Source organism: Helianthus annuus, chromosome 3 (assembly GCF_002127325.2).
Source record: "Helianthus annuus cultivar XRQ/B chromosome 3, HanXRQr2.0-SUNRISE, whole genome shotgun sequence".
In the NCBI taxonomy this organism is placed as follows: Eukaryota; Viridiplantae; Streptophyta; class Magnoliopsida; order Asterales; family Asteraceae; genus Helianthus; species Helianthus annuus.
Genome location: NC_035435.2, coordinates 148,856,449 through 148,870,144, shown reverse-complemented (window position 1 = coordinate 148,870,144; position 13,696 = coordinate 148,856,449). Strand labels below are relative to the sequence as shown.

Genomic DNA, 13,696 nt, shown 5'->3' with positions numbered 1-13,696 from the left:
TGTGACAAACTAGGGTTTGAAGCAAATCCCCTGGTCGCCCCTCTCTCTTGATCGACCAGACACCAAGTTTTGGGGTGTTTGGTTTTGCTTTGGTTACTATTAGTAACTTAAGTTTCAGTTTTGACAATTCAGGCCCCTCCACTTTGTTCTACTTATTGTTTAGTAAGCTTTAACCCCTTCATAAGGTATTTCTAGTCTATTAACTAACTAGGTTAAAAGTTTCTAGTTAGTAAATTTCCCGTTTATTTATATTTTATAATTTTAATATAAAGTTTTATATTTTCGGGGTGTTACAAGTCCACCCCCCTTAAAAGGGTTTCGTCCCCGAAACCAAATTACGTACCAATTAATGTAGGGTAGAGTCGTCGCATTTCTTCCTCGGACTCCCACGTAGTGTCCGAGCCTTTTCTATGCTCCCATCTGACTTTGACTTGATCGATTTGTCTATTTCGTAAGTATTTGACCTTTCGATCTAAAATCTCCACCGGTCTTACCGCATAGTTCAAACTATTATCCACTTCGATGTCATCGTAATGGATATAGATTGTTTCATCTGCTAGGCACTTTCTTAATTGTGACACGTGAAACGTGCTATGGATTCCACTTAGTTCTGCCGGTAGCTCGAGGCGGTAAGCTACTTTGCCGACCTTTTCAATAATTTTAAATGGTCCAATAAACCTCGGGCTTAGCTTCCCCCTTTTTCTGAATCTAATAACACCTTTCCATGGGGAGACTTTTAGCATGACCATGTCACCAACTTGGAATTCAATCGGCCTTTTCCTTTTATCGGCATACGCCTTTTGCCTGTCTTGAGCCGCCTTCAAGTGTGCCCGAACTTTATCGATCTTTTCATTCGTGGCTCGTACTATATCTTGGTGGGAGAGTTCTCGTGGACCCACTTCACCCCAACATACCGGGGTTCGACACTTCCTACTGTAAAGCATTTCGTATGGTTCCATCTTAATACTAGATTGGTAACTGTTGTTATACGAGAACTCAACTAACGGTAGGTGAACATCCCAACTACCTCCAAAGTCGATTATACACGCCCGTAGCATGTCCCCCAATGTTTGTATCGTTCTTTCACTTTGTCCATCCGTTTGAGGATGGTACGCAGTGCTAATGAACAATTTGGTCCCCATTTGCTCTTGGAAATCTCTCCAGAAATTCGAAGTAAACTGGGTATCCATGTCAGACACGATAGACACCGGCACCCCATGACGTGCTATTATTTCATTCGTGTAAACCTCCGACATCTTTTCTGACGTATAAGTCTCACGTATTGGAATGAAGTGAGCACTTTTCGTCAATCTATCTACCACTACCCATATGGCATCGAAACCACGACTCGTTCTAGGCAACTTGGTTAGTAGGTCCATTGTGATATGTTCCCATTTCCAAACCGGAATTTCTAACGGTTGGAGTTTTCCGTATGGTTTCTGATGCTCCGCCTTGACTTGTAAACATGTCAAGCATTTTTCCACGTACTTCGCCACATCTCTCTTCATTCCGGGCCACCAATAGTTTTGTTTCAAATCATTGTACATCTTGGTCGCACCCGGATGAATTGAATAACGGGATTTATGAGCTTCATTAAGTAGAAGTGCCTTCACTCCACAGGTATGTGGGACCCATATCCTTCCGGATCGAGTCTTTAATCCGTGATTCCCATCCGCCAAATCTTTCAACTGACCAATTATTCTTTCTTTCTTCCAATTCTCTTCTTTTACTGCTTCTAATTGCGCCCCTCGAATACGTTCAAGTATACCCGAGGTTACTACGAGTTGCATCGATCTTACTCGTATCGGGACATTATCCGTTTTTCTGCTCAAAGCATCTGCCACCGCATTAGCCTTCCCTGGGTGATAACGTATTTCGCAATCGTAGTCTTTCACCGTTTCCAGCCATCTCCTTTGTCGCATATTTAACTCCTTCTGATCGAAGAAGTATTTCAAACTCTTGTGGTCGGTGAATATGGTGCACTTTACTCCATACAAGTAGTGCCTCCATATTTTCAATGCAAACACTACCGCCGCCAACTCGAGATCGTGTGTAGGATATTTCTTCTCGTGTATCTTCAATTGCCTCGAGGCATAGGCTATTACCTTGCCCCGTTGCATCAACACGCAACCGAGTCCCGATAGTGAAGCATCCGAATAGACCTCCATGTCTTCGACTCCGTCCGGCAATGTTAGTACCGGAGCTTGAGTTAACTTTTCTTTTAGTGTTTGAAACGCTTTCTCTTGGTCAACACCCCAAATGAACCTTTCTTTCTTTCGTGTTAGTTTTGTTAGTGGTGACGCAATCTTGGAGAAATCTTGAATGAATCTCCTGTAATATCCCGCAAGCCCCAAAAAGCTTCTAATTTCTGATGGGTTCTTCGGGGGATTCCATTTTAACACCGCCTCAATCTTTGACGGATCCACCAATACTCCATCGGCACTTATAACATGGCCAAGAAATTGTACCTCTCGTAACCAAAAGGCACATTTAGAGAATTTTGCGTATAGTTTCTCTCGTCTAAGGGTCTCTAACACTTCTTGTAAGTGATGTGCGTGTTCAGCTTCACTTTTCGAATATACCAATATATCATCGATAAACACGATGACCGACTTATCCAGCATTGGCTTGCAAACCCGGTTCATGAGGTCCATGAAAGCCGCGGGTGCGTTTGTTAGCCCGAATGACATCACGAGGAATTCGTAATGTCCGTATCTCGTGCGGAAAGCCGTTTTCGGCACATCTTCTTCTTTGACCTTTAATTGATGATACCCCGATCTAAGGTCAATTTTGGAAAACCAATTCACACCTTGTAGTTGGTCGAATAAATCATCTATTCTCGGGAGCGGGTATCGGTTCTTTACCGTGAGTCTGTTTAACTCCCGGTAATCGATACACATGCGCATGCTCCCGTCTTTCTTTCTCACGAACAATACCGGTGCGCCCCAAGGAGACACACTCGGCCTTATGAATCCCTTGTCAAGCAGGTCTTGGATTTGGGACATCAACTCTTGTAATTCCGACGGTGCAAGTCGGTACGGGGCTTTTGCTACGGGTTTCGCGCCCGGAATCAATTCGATCCCGAACTCTATTTCCCGTTCAGGCGGTATCCCCGGTAAATCTTCCGGAAAAACATCTTCATAATCTCGTACTACCGGTATCGTACTACCGGTACATCTCCAATCTTTCGTGATTCTTTTTCGGGCTCATTAGCGTATATCATGAATGCCTTGCATCCTTGTTTCATTAGCTTGTGAGCTTTCAACATTGAGCATACTATGGGATTGCCTCCTTTTTCGCCATAAATGGTGACGTGTTTCCCGCTCGGGGATGTCAGTTTTATCTCTTTACGGAAGCACACGACCTTTGCATGGTGCCGAGATAGCCAATCCATCCCAATGACTACTTGAAATTCTCCCATCGACATCGGGATTAGATTTATCAAATATTCTTCATCGTCAATGCTCAGTTTGCAATTTTCACATACATCACAAACAATAAAGCTTTTATTATTACCTATCTCTACTTCTAAGGGCACAGGTAATTTAGTTAAAACAAATGAAGGATGTTGAATAAATCCATATGAAACAAAGGATTTATTCGCACCCGTATCAAATAACACACGTGCAGGAATCGAGTTTACAGTAAATATACCTGAGACCACGTCAGGTTCAATCTTTGCTTCTGCGGCGGTTAGTTGAAAAGATCTTGCCTTTGCTTTAGGGGCTTCACCTTTCGGTTCCTGCCCATCCTTCTTTCCAACCATTTCCGGGCATTCAGACTTCTTATGACCCGTTCGATAACAATTGTAACAAACCGTCACTTTCTCCGGGCATGATATAGCTATATGTCCCGTTTTCTTGCATATGGGACACGGCTTATCCTTGTAACGACATTCGCCTTTATGACCCTTCCCGCAGATTCTGCAACTTGGCGACCCGCCTTTCGTATCTGATCTCTTTGCGCTTTCGTTTGTTCGTGCCTTCTTAGTGGGGCTTGGATTCACATCTTGTGCTCTCCGTTCACCTCTCTCGATACTCTTTTTCAGCTCGATCTCCCTTTCCCGAGCAGCATTTATAATCTCGGTAAGGGTATCGTATTTGGAAGGGGTGATAAATTCCCTATATTCAGCACTCAACATGTTATGATAGTAGTATATCTTTTGTTCTTCGTTCGTCACTAGATCGTCACAAAACTTCATCTTATCCATAAACGTAGTCGTGATCTTGTCTATGGTCTCATTTTTGTGCCTAAGCTGCATGAATTCTTCCTTGATTTTATTCATAACCGCTTTGGGGCTATGATGCTTAAGAAATGGCGTCTTGAATTCTTCCCAAGTCATGACCTTGGCAGCTTCAATACCAATCTCTCTCTTTTTGTTATCCCACCAATCCTTTGCTTGATTTCTTAGTTAACCCGTGCCATAGGCTACATAGTCATCTACATCACAATGGGTCCTCTCGAATACCCCTTCGATATCACTTAGCCATCTTTGGCACACTATCGGGTCAACCTCCCCATTGTATATTGGTGGTTTACAAGCCATGAATTCCTTGTATGAACAAGGTTTCCGTCCTCCATGTTTTTCCTTTTCAAGTTTTGAGTCATCTTCTAATTTCTTGATTCTATCTTCTACCATTGATAGAACTGTGTTTTGAATTCTATCAATGAAGCCTGACAAACTGTTTTCGATCGCCTTTCCAACCTCTTCGGCAATCACTTCTCTCATTTGTTCGGTGACTCTCGGCACCGCATCATCGTTACCTTTATCAGCCATCTCTATTTCTGAAATGTTTACACAAGTTGTTAAAACATTCCATTTATAACACATGCTTTACTTGTTTGATTCAATCAAGTTCATGACTTGATTTAATCGCTCTTGCTTTGATTCAATCAAGTTCACAACTTGATCTGATCGTTCTTGCTGTTGATTCAATCAAGTTCACAACTTGATTTGATCGTTCTTGCTTTTGATTCAATCAAGTTCACAACTTGATTTGATCGTTCTTGCTGTTGATTCAATCAAGTTCACAACTTGATTTGATCGTTCTTGCTGTTGATTCAATCAAGTTCACAACTTGATTTGATCGTTCTTGCTTTTGATTCAATCAAGTTCACAACTTGATTTGATCATTCTTGCTGTTGATTCAATCAAGTTCACAACTTGATTTGATCGTTCTTGCTTTTGACATTTCTTGTATTTAAATGAGCTTGCTTGCTCTTTTCATGCATATTTGTTTATTTCTCATTCTTTACGTAATATAAAATTTATTAACAGAAGTTAGTTCTTACCGGACGGTCGATCAAGCTTGAACCGAACACTTTGTAGACAACCTTAGGCTCTGATTACCAACTTTTAACACCCTAAATTTTACCCTTGATATTTTTTTTTTATAGTTTAAGTACATGACTTTCGTTAACGAAGTTCATAAATAACAAAGGCCTTAGTCAACTAATGACTAAGTTAAAGTATTTTAAAAGAAATTGTTTGACTTGTGTTTACAACCCATACACAAAGACTACAAAAGGACTAAACATTGCGGAAGCTTCAAAAAAAGAGTGTTCGGTTCTTCACTAAATCGCTTGATCGCCACCTGTAAGATCCGCCAAATTACCTATGATCAAAACCATTAAAACATTAGTTTTGATGTTATTATATAATATAATCACAAGTTTGAACATCACATTTAAAATGATAAAAAGAAAACAACTATTCTGGGTCTACCGTAAATTACGGTATCACCGTAATTTACGGTGAGTCCTGGAGATTTCTGGTCACCGTAAACCAGGAGATATTCACCATAAAATGTCTGACCCTTACCGTAAATTACGGTATTACCGTAATTTACGGTAGGTCCTGGAAATCCATGTCTTGTTTTGGTTTTGTTCATCTCACTCAAAGTAATCTTGTAATTCGCTTTTCTAAGACTCATTACATCCAATTCTAGTAATTCTAACATGTGATAAATGTCAACCAATAACATACAACAATCTATCATATCCCGGAATATAAATCATGTTTTGCTTGATTATTTGACCCGTTTGGCTCGTCTAAGGAATCCTCCTATATGACGACTACCAACGGGTACCAACCGAATTTAGTCGATCAATCGATATGACGACTTCATTGTTTTATTCAAAACACTCTTATTCAAACATTACATATTTGAATCATCCGATATAATAAATGTAACGGAACAAGTCACATACCTTAGCGCACGCCCTTCAACCGAGAATCACCACCGGCTTGTCCGCTCGACGTCCCGGTATCTTGTCCTATAGAGTTCAATTCAAGACATGTTTAGAACCCTCTTTAGACCTCACTTCGCATAATATACCGAAACATCTTAATTAGGCGTTAAAGCTTCAAATTTCTATTTATAAGCCTTCTTTGAGGCATTTCTACAAACACCTTGAGGGCAGAATTTCTACTTAATCGTCACTTAGTTCATGGCTTGTTATTTACATCTAAATTCACTTTAATTAAGCAAATTTCACACACTTAACATTTAAATAGCTGGATTTCATCATACAATTCAGCTTTTTACTAGATTAAAAACCATAATCCTAGTGTTTGTCTAACTTTACAATATCATAGATCACCTACAATGGTGTTTGTAATTTCTTCAAGTATCATGCAATGATTTTCACTAATAATCATCTAGGGTTCAACCCTCAACATCATATTACTTCAAGACTTGTTCAAGCATAACATATCTAGGCTCAATTTCAGTTTTTTCATCAATACCCTAGAATTCATGGTGAATCAAAACATCAAATTTTTACATACCTTTTGATCCTTATGCCGAGGTGATCACTAATTTGTGTTTAGAATTCGATTTGGACTTAATTTGGGCTTCCAATTTGAGCTGTTTGTGACAAACTAGGGTTTGAAGCAAATCCCCTGGTCGCCCCTCTCTCTTGATCGACCAGACACCAAGTTTTGGGGTGTTTGGTTTTGCTTTGGTTACTATTAGTAACTTAAGTTTCAGTTTTGACAATTCAGGCCCCTCCACTTTGTTCTACTTATTGTTTAGTAAGCTTTAACCCCTTCATAAGGTATTTCTAGTCTATTAACTAACTAGGTTAAAAGTTTCTAGTTAGTAAATTTCCCGTTTATTTATATTTTATAATTTTAATATAAAGTTTTATATTTTCGGGGTGTTACAAATATATTATTTGTGTAAAACGTAATATGTCTAAACTGAAATGATTTAAATAATGCTACGATAGATAATATTATACAAACATTTATATATAGGAAGTACCAGCGGCGTATCCACCATGTTTGTATCATATTACATACGCCACGTTACTCAAACCATTTACCCAAACCAACCACCATGTAAATTGTTCATGTATGATTCAACTGTCAAGTGTTATTGTGTAAACCATATCAAAATGTCCATGTCTAATGTAAACCACCAAATGTGTATATCAATGTCAAATTGTTTATGTTTAATATAAATCATATAATGTGTATCCAAAATATCATGTATGGCATGTGAAATATATCAACTAGGCCATAGGTAAAAATGCACAAAAACAGGGTATTGAATTAAACATAGTTTAAGTCAAAGTTATGTTTTGTGGAACAATTGCATGCTATACTGATACAAACATTTATGCGGTATTGTGAAAATGCATACATTCAAGCCTTTGTGACTTGTGGTGGTATACCTTTAAACAAATTAAAGGTCTATATGTGTTATTGGTTATCGAATTCGGTCATTCCTTCCAATCCAAACAAACCCGAGATTTCAGGAATGGGAGTTGTCAAGTCCTATGGTACCATTACCTACTAACGGGCGGCATGATCGGTGTTAATGAATGTACATTGTATAATTTAAACAAACCAAATGTCATACCAAAAAGTGAGCATTTGATGAATAAATGTACTAAGTATGCACACAATGGGCATACATAGCATAAAATGTAATGTAAAACAATGTACTAAGTACGCACACAATGGGCATACATAGCATGTAATGTAATGTAAAACAATGTACTAAGTACGCACACAATGGGCATACATAGCATAAAATGTAGTGAAATCGTGTACTATAAATGTACTAATCATAGCAAGAATATGATGTGAAAACAGGAAAGCATGAAAGTAACAAGTAGGCACATGTGTTTCACCCCAAAACAGTTTGGAAAACAGTAAAAGAGGGGACTATGTACTCACCTGAGATTGCTTTGAAGTTCTTGTGTAATAACCAAATAATGCTAGAGATCACGGAATATCAAACGGCACCTAATAGGTAGCTATATTAATATACCGGACCAAAATCGGAAGATTGGATAGAATGAGGGTTCGTAAACCAAACGAGTATAGAGACTCGTGTAATATGGTTTAACAAGGCCTACATTCTAAGATGAAACCTAACCTAAGTGCTTACGACCCGTTTAGGTAGCTTATGCTACCTTAACGCGTCGTTTGCGTAAAACGCGTTTGGAACGCCTAACGTCGTGACCATAAGGTATAACCTCGGAAGGTTATTCCCTATACAACTATGGTCACCTAATGTGTTTGGTCGGATCCTAATGATTGACCAAATGGGTCGGGTTCGAAAGCATAAGCGATTGTTTAGATCGCTTACCTTACGACCCTAGATAAGCACTAAACTAAAAGTGACGAGCTAAGCATGTTAACACATGCTTAACTAAGTTTAGAAAACAGGTTTGGTATCAAAACAAACGGTTTTAATACCTATGAGTAGTTTGGTTACAAAATACGCAAGAATGCGCATTTTGGGAGAAACTACGACTCGTCACTGAGCCTAGATAACGTGGTAATCAGTAGGTATAGTCACTATGGACTATAACCATCGTGATCACGCTCACGTTATGAAGTTCCAACGAACTTCGTGTTGACCATAAGCTGGTCAACGTAGAAAGTCAAACAAAGTTTGACTTTAGCACTAGAAAGCGATTAAAAGAACGAAAGAACACTTACGAAGGGTCCCCGAAAGCTAATCTCGATCCAGGAGCTCAGGTATGAAGCAAAGGCCTCAACTTAGAGCTTTAGATCAGATTGTGTGGGTTTTAACACAAATGGGGGGTATTTATAGGAAAAGCAAGACCGTTAGGATCGTTTCTTGAATATCGTGCCTTGATCTCATTCGTACACTTGTCAAGATGTTGTGGTATCAAAATGTGACCCTAACCCCAGAGATTGTGAAGAGGCATTGCCCCTTGGATGCTTGAAAGGCCAAATTTTGCAAGAAAAACGAGTTTCTGCATCTGCAGGGCTGACGCGGCCCGCGTGAAGATTTAGACAGGGCTTACGCGCCCCGCCTGGGAGTCCAGATCAGAAAATAAGTTTCAGAAATGACAGTTTTGGTCCCTGTTGTGGTTTAAGGCCATTTCCGACATGTTCAAGGCCCGTTAAGCCATCTTTAAGGCCCTAAAATGATGCCTAAACATTGATGACATGAAACATGCTCAAAAATATGTCGGATGTTGGTCCGTTTGGCCGTACGATCGCGATGTTCGGTTAATTACGACGGAATGCGCATAAGCGCGAAAAACGATCCAAATTGCGCGACGAATGGATTTTTCTCATGCCAAACACTAAGATATAATATAAGGATGCTTACATAAATTTTTGGATGTCCGGATGTATTCAGAACGTAAGTTATGCGCGAAAGTGCAAACTTGTGCACTTTTTGACACTTTTAGTCCCTGAATGACCCAAAAGTTTATTTTAGCACAACGAACCTCTCAAAGCCTATTTCTAAGCTATGTAAAGGATATTTAAGGTGTGCTTAACTTATGGTCATATTCCGGAATGTTTGTTACAGTTCAAATTGGCATACTTTCTCAGTTTGTCAAGTTTAGTCCCTGTAAGCGAATTAACTTGTTTTTGCCATACCGAGGCCTTCAAAACTTATTTCTAAGTTATGTAAAGGTTATTTAGGGTATGTTGAGTATATGTTGATGTTCCGGAGTATTTGTCGCATTAAACTGAGTACGTTTACGCACCAGTTTGCGTATAATTCTCTAGAAAGCGATGTAGAGTTTGAAATTGAACAAAAGTCAAAACATGAAAAATGTAAAACACAACCAAACAAACATTGGGATCAAATAACATTGTTTTATTGATAATTGAACTGTTCACAATGATTACAAGCACAGATGTTACAGTGGTAGTAAGGGGTCGAACGACGAACAGTATGTGGTTTGCGAATGGACTTGAGTGAATTTTAAAGGTGTGTCACAATTATGAAGCTTGCTAAATTATTTTTATGATTTTTGTTTGTTTATAAAGATGTTGAATTGAACTAACAAGTTTGATTGTAATTTATAACTAATAAAAGCTTGAACAATTGCACGAAATTATAATTAACAATTTAAAACAAGATAAACAAACAAGGTTCACACCCAGTTTGGTAATTGAAGTCCTAGGGTTTCTACACGTTTTAGATTCAATTCAATTGCAAAAATGATTAACGAAGTTAGTGTCACGAGGCTTAGGTGCCAAGAGCTATCAACGTCATGAATGACGGACCGCAATGCACTTCGTTACCAAGAACACGTAAACTCTAACCTAAACAAGGCATAATTACACATAAACATTTCGTAAAGTCAAATTTAATCTTCATTCGACAATTCACGAATACAATACAAATGCAAGACAATTATCATAAGTTTCAAAACCAAATCATAACTTGTCACAAATCGAATCTCAAACACAATGTTTAAACCCTAAGAACTTATAAAAACCTACACCGGGGTGAAACCTCCGGGAATTAGCTGCTCATGATCGAATTGACTTGATCACCGGATGTTGAGAACTTGAAATTGGTCATCTTGAAGCTTTGAAATGGATGAAGGATGATGGTTAGGGTTTTGGTGAGTGATGGTGATGAAAGAATGAATGAGTGGATGAACTCGGGTTTGGGGAATGGTGGTGATGATGAATTGGATGATGGATTCGAATGATTCGGATGAAGGTTTTTGTAATGGATGGATTAGAGATGATAGAGATGATGAATTTAGGCTCCAAAGTTGATTCAAGTTCAAAACTAAGTTGTAACTCCCGAATTGAATGACCAAGATAAGTTATAACTCGTCCCTAACATCTAAAACACAAAATTCGCGACATCAGTTTATAGGTGCCATCGTCGACGGCCTCCCTAGGCGTCGGTGACGGGCTGCCAAAAACTTGATAACAACCGACGGCCTATTTTTCTGTCTACAGCCATTTTTGCGCGACGGAGGACACCAGACGGCGTCGCCGACAGCCCAGGAGGGCGTCGGCGATGGTGCCCCTATTTCCAATTTTCCGTTTTTTGTGTTTTTTGATCCCGGTTGACCCGTTTCGTGTCCCGGTGGTCCGTAAAGCTCCCAAATAGCACCTTAAACTTCATTAAACCTACAAAACACAATTTTAATTAAAAGTAGGCTATTCGGAGTTAAAACCTATGCAAAAACATCAAGTTACGCAATTACGAGCACCGTTATTCGACTACGTATCACCGAGCCCGCGTGAGGGAGTTTTTGTACGGTTATTCAATATTGATGATCATTATTTAGTTTTCAGTTTTAAACGGTTATTATTATCAATTTTAAAACTGATGTACTAATGACCATTATTTGGTTTTAATTCGCTGTAATAATGGCCAGAATTCGGTTATGGTTCTGTCACTGTAAAACCAGATCAGGCTAATTAGTTTAGACACACCAACAACATCTCCTTCTCTCTCTCAATCTCTGCAACATCTCCTGTTTCATTTCAGATAAGTGTTCAAGTCCGGCAGTACGCTGTTGTTGCTTCGAACTGGCGTACCCTGGGAACAGACCGCGAATCTATTTAAGGGAATTGTGTCAGTCACCAACCCGGTTCACTATTACTATCTCTTTTGCTTTATTTGTTTATGTTTCAGATTCTTTTCGTGTTCAGATCACTAACAAAAACGTTCAAAACCGCCTCCAACACGGGTGGTGTAATGGCCTTCTTCCGCTTGAGATTCCTTGTTAGTGTGATGTGATTTTGGTTTGAGACTTTGAGTGACAAAAGGTAACATGATGGTGACTCATAAGACTAGGATTTTATAGGGTGACTATAGGTGGGGTGAGAGAGAAGAAGGGACAGGTTGGGTTTATATATATTTTAGCTTGTTAATAAAAGAAGATCCATTTTTTTTTTTAAATGACCGAGCAAAACTAGTGATCATATACGTACTTCCTATAAAAACACTACAAAGCAAATATGGCTACATATGTGTAACACAGTAGTATTTTATTAGGATGTTACACTTGTAATTAAGGTTTTGAAACATGGTGAAAAGTGAAAACTATGGAGGATGCATAGAAAATAATTTCTATTTTTAATTATGCTGCCTACTTTTTTATGGAGGCTACTCTAATCAAACAAAGCTGAATATGGGTGCCACAACTGTTCTACAATCACACTCGTACCCTTTGTTTGAAAGATTTTCACAAGTGTTGGCTTCTCCAAGTGTTTTAAGAGTACTGAGCTTAAAGCATGTTTGTTTTTGAAGATGTTGACATTCGATTAAACTTGATTAGAAATTACATCGATATAAAAGGTAAACGGGCAACAAGCTATGCTGTTACTCCTTTTTGAATAGCAAAACCAAGCCTTTTGAGGCGAGAGAGCAAGTACTCTTTCATAGCCTAAATCTTTGTAATACTGCTCCGGATTCATCTGCAGCAGTTAGATCATCTTCATCCTATCTGAAAATTGTGAAATGACAACAAACAACTTTTTGTATATATTTTGTTATAATTAAATAAAAGTTTACTTATATCATCGTTATACCATTTATCAGGCGATCTCCTCCATATTGTTGTTTGATCAATTTCTTCAATTTACATGAACGGCTTTTACAAGTATTGGCGCTATATATATGTATAGTGTACCTTTGTTTAGTTCAGAACAGTTATGTACACCACTTGTTGGCTTTTGTGGAGAGCTCGTAACGATATTAATAGACGGAAGTAGCTCACTTATAAGGTTATCGAAGATGTAATAACTCATTCGTTCACTCGGATTAGGTCCAGATCGAAGTGGAAGAAATGGTGAGGGTCTCCTTTGGATTGTTTGGTGGTTAATTTATGCGTTTTTTTGGGTTAGGAAGGTGTTTGTCTTTTTTTATGATGTTTTTGGACAGATGGCATGTTCTTTTTGTGTAGTTTCTGTCTTGTAATTCTTTCAGCTTCCTACTATTTTTGGTATATTTTTTTGTTAAAAAATATATCTCTCAATTTGTTACCTTTCATAATTATCCTTTTATTAACATCTCATGTTATAGATTGATGAATTAACTTGAGAATGTACTTGTTAAGTGAAGAAGCCTTGAATGATCATGTGGCCTTATGCCATCTTCCAAAATTTGTGTCTTTAAAAATATTATATTGCTATACATGCATAAAAATATGCATCTTCTAATTTACCAAGAAATACTCAACTAGCTGCCATCTATGCATTTGATGTGGTCTCCATGAATGTTGAGAATTAATACATCCATACTTTTTTTTTTTTTTGAGTGTAATATATAAAAATTTTAGATAACCATCTAACCCGTTAACTCTCTGTCCCATTAATCATTACTACAATGTTTTATGCAACTATCAACATAATATTAGTTTTGGAAATAACACATAGTTGCATATATATATATATATATATATATACATAGAGAGAGAGAGAGAGAGTATAGTCAAC

At 38.3% G+C, this 13,696-nt stretch overlaps 1 long non-coding RNA gene across 1 annotated transcript; it reads right to left on the bottom strand.

Annotated features, from left to right (window-relative positions):
- Positions 1-5,535: 5,535 nt before the first annotated feature.
- LOC118490195 lies at positions 5,536-7,013 on the bottom strand. Its single transcript, XR_004888581.1, has 3 exons — positions 6,791-7,013; positions 6,211-6,276; positions 5,536-5,615 (listed from the first exon to the last, which is right to left on the bottom strand). It is a non-coding gene; the product is annotated as an uncharacterized LOC118490195 (long non-coding RNA).
- Positions 7,014-13,696: the final 6,683 nt, after the last annotated feature.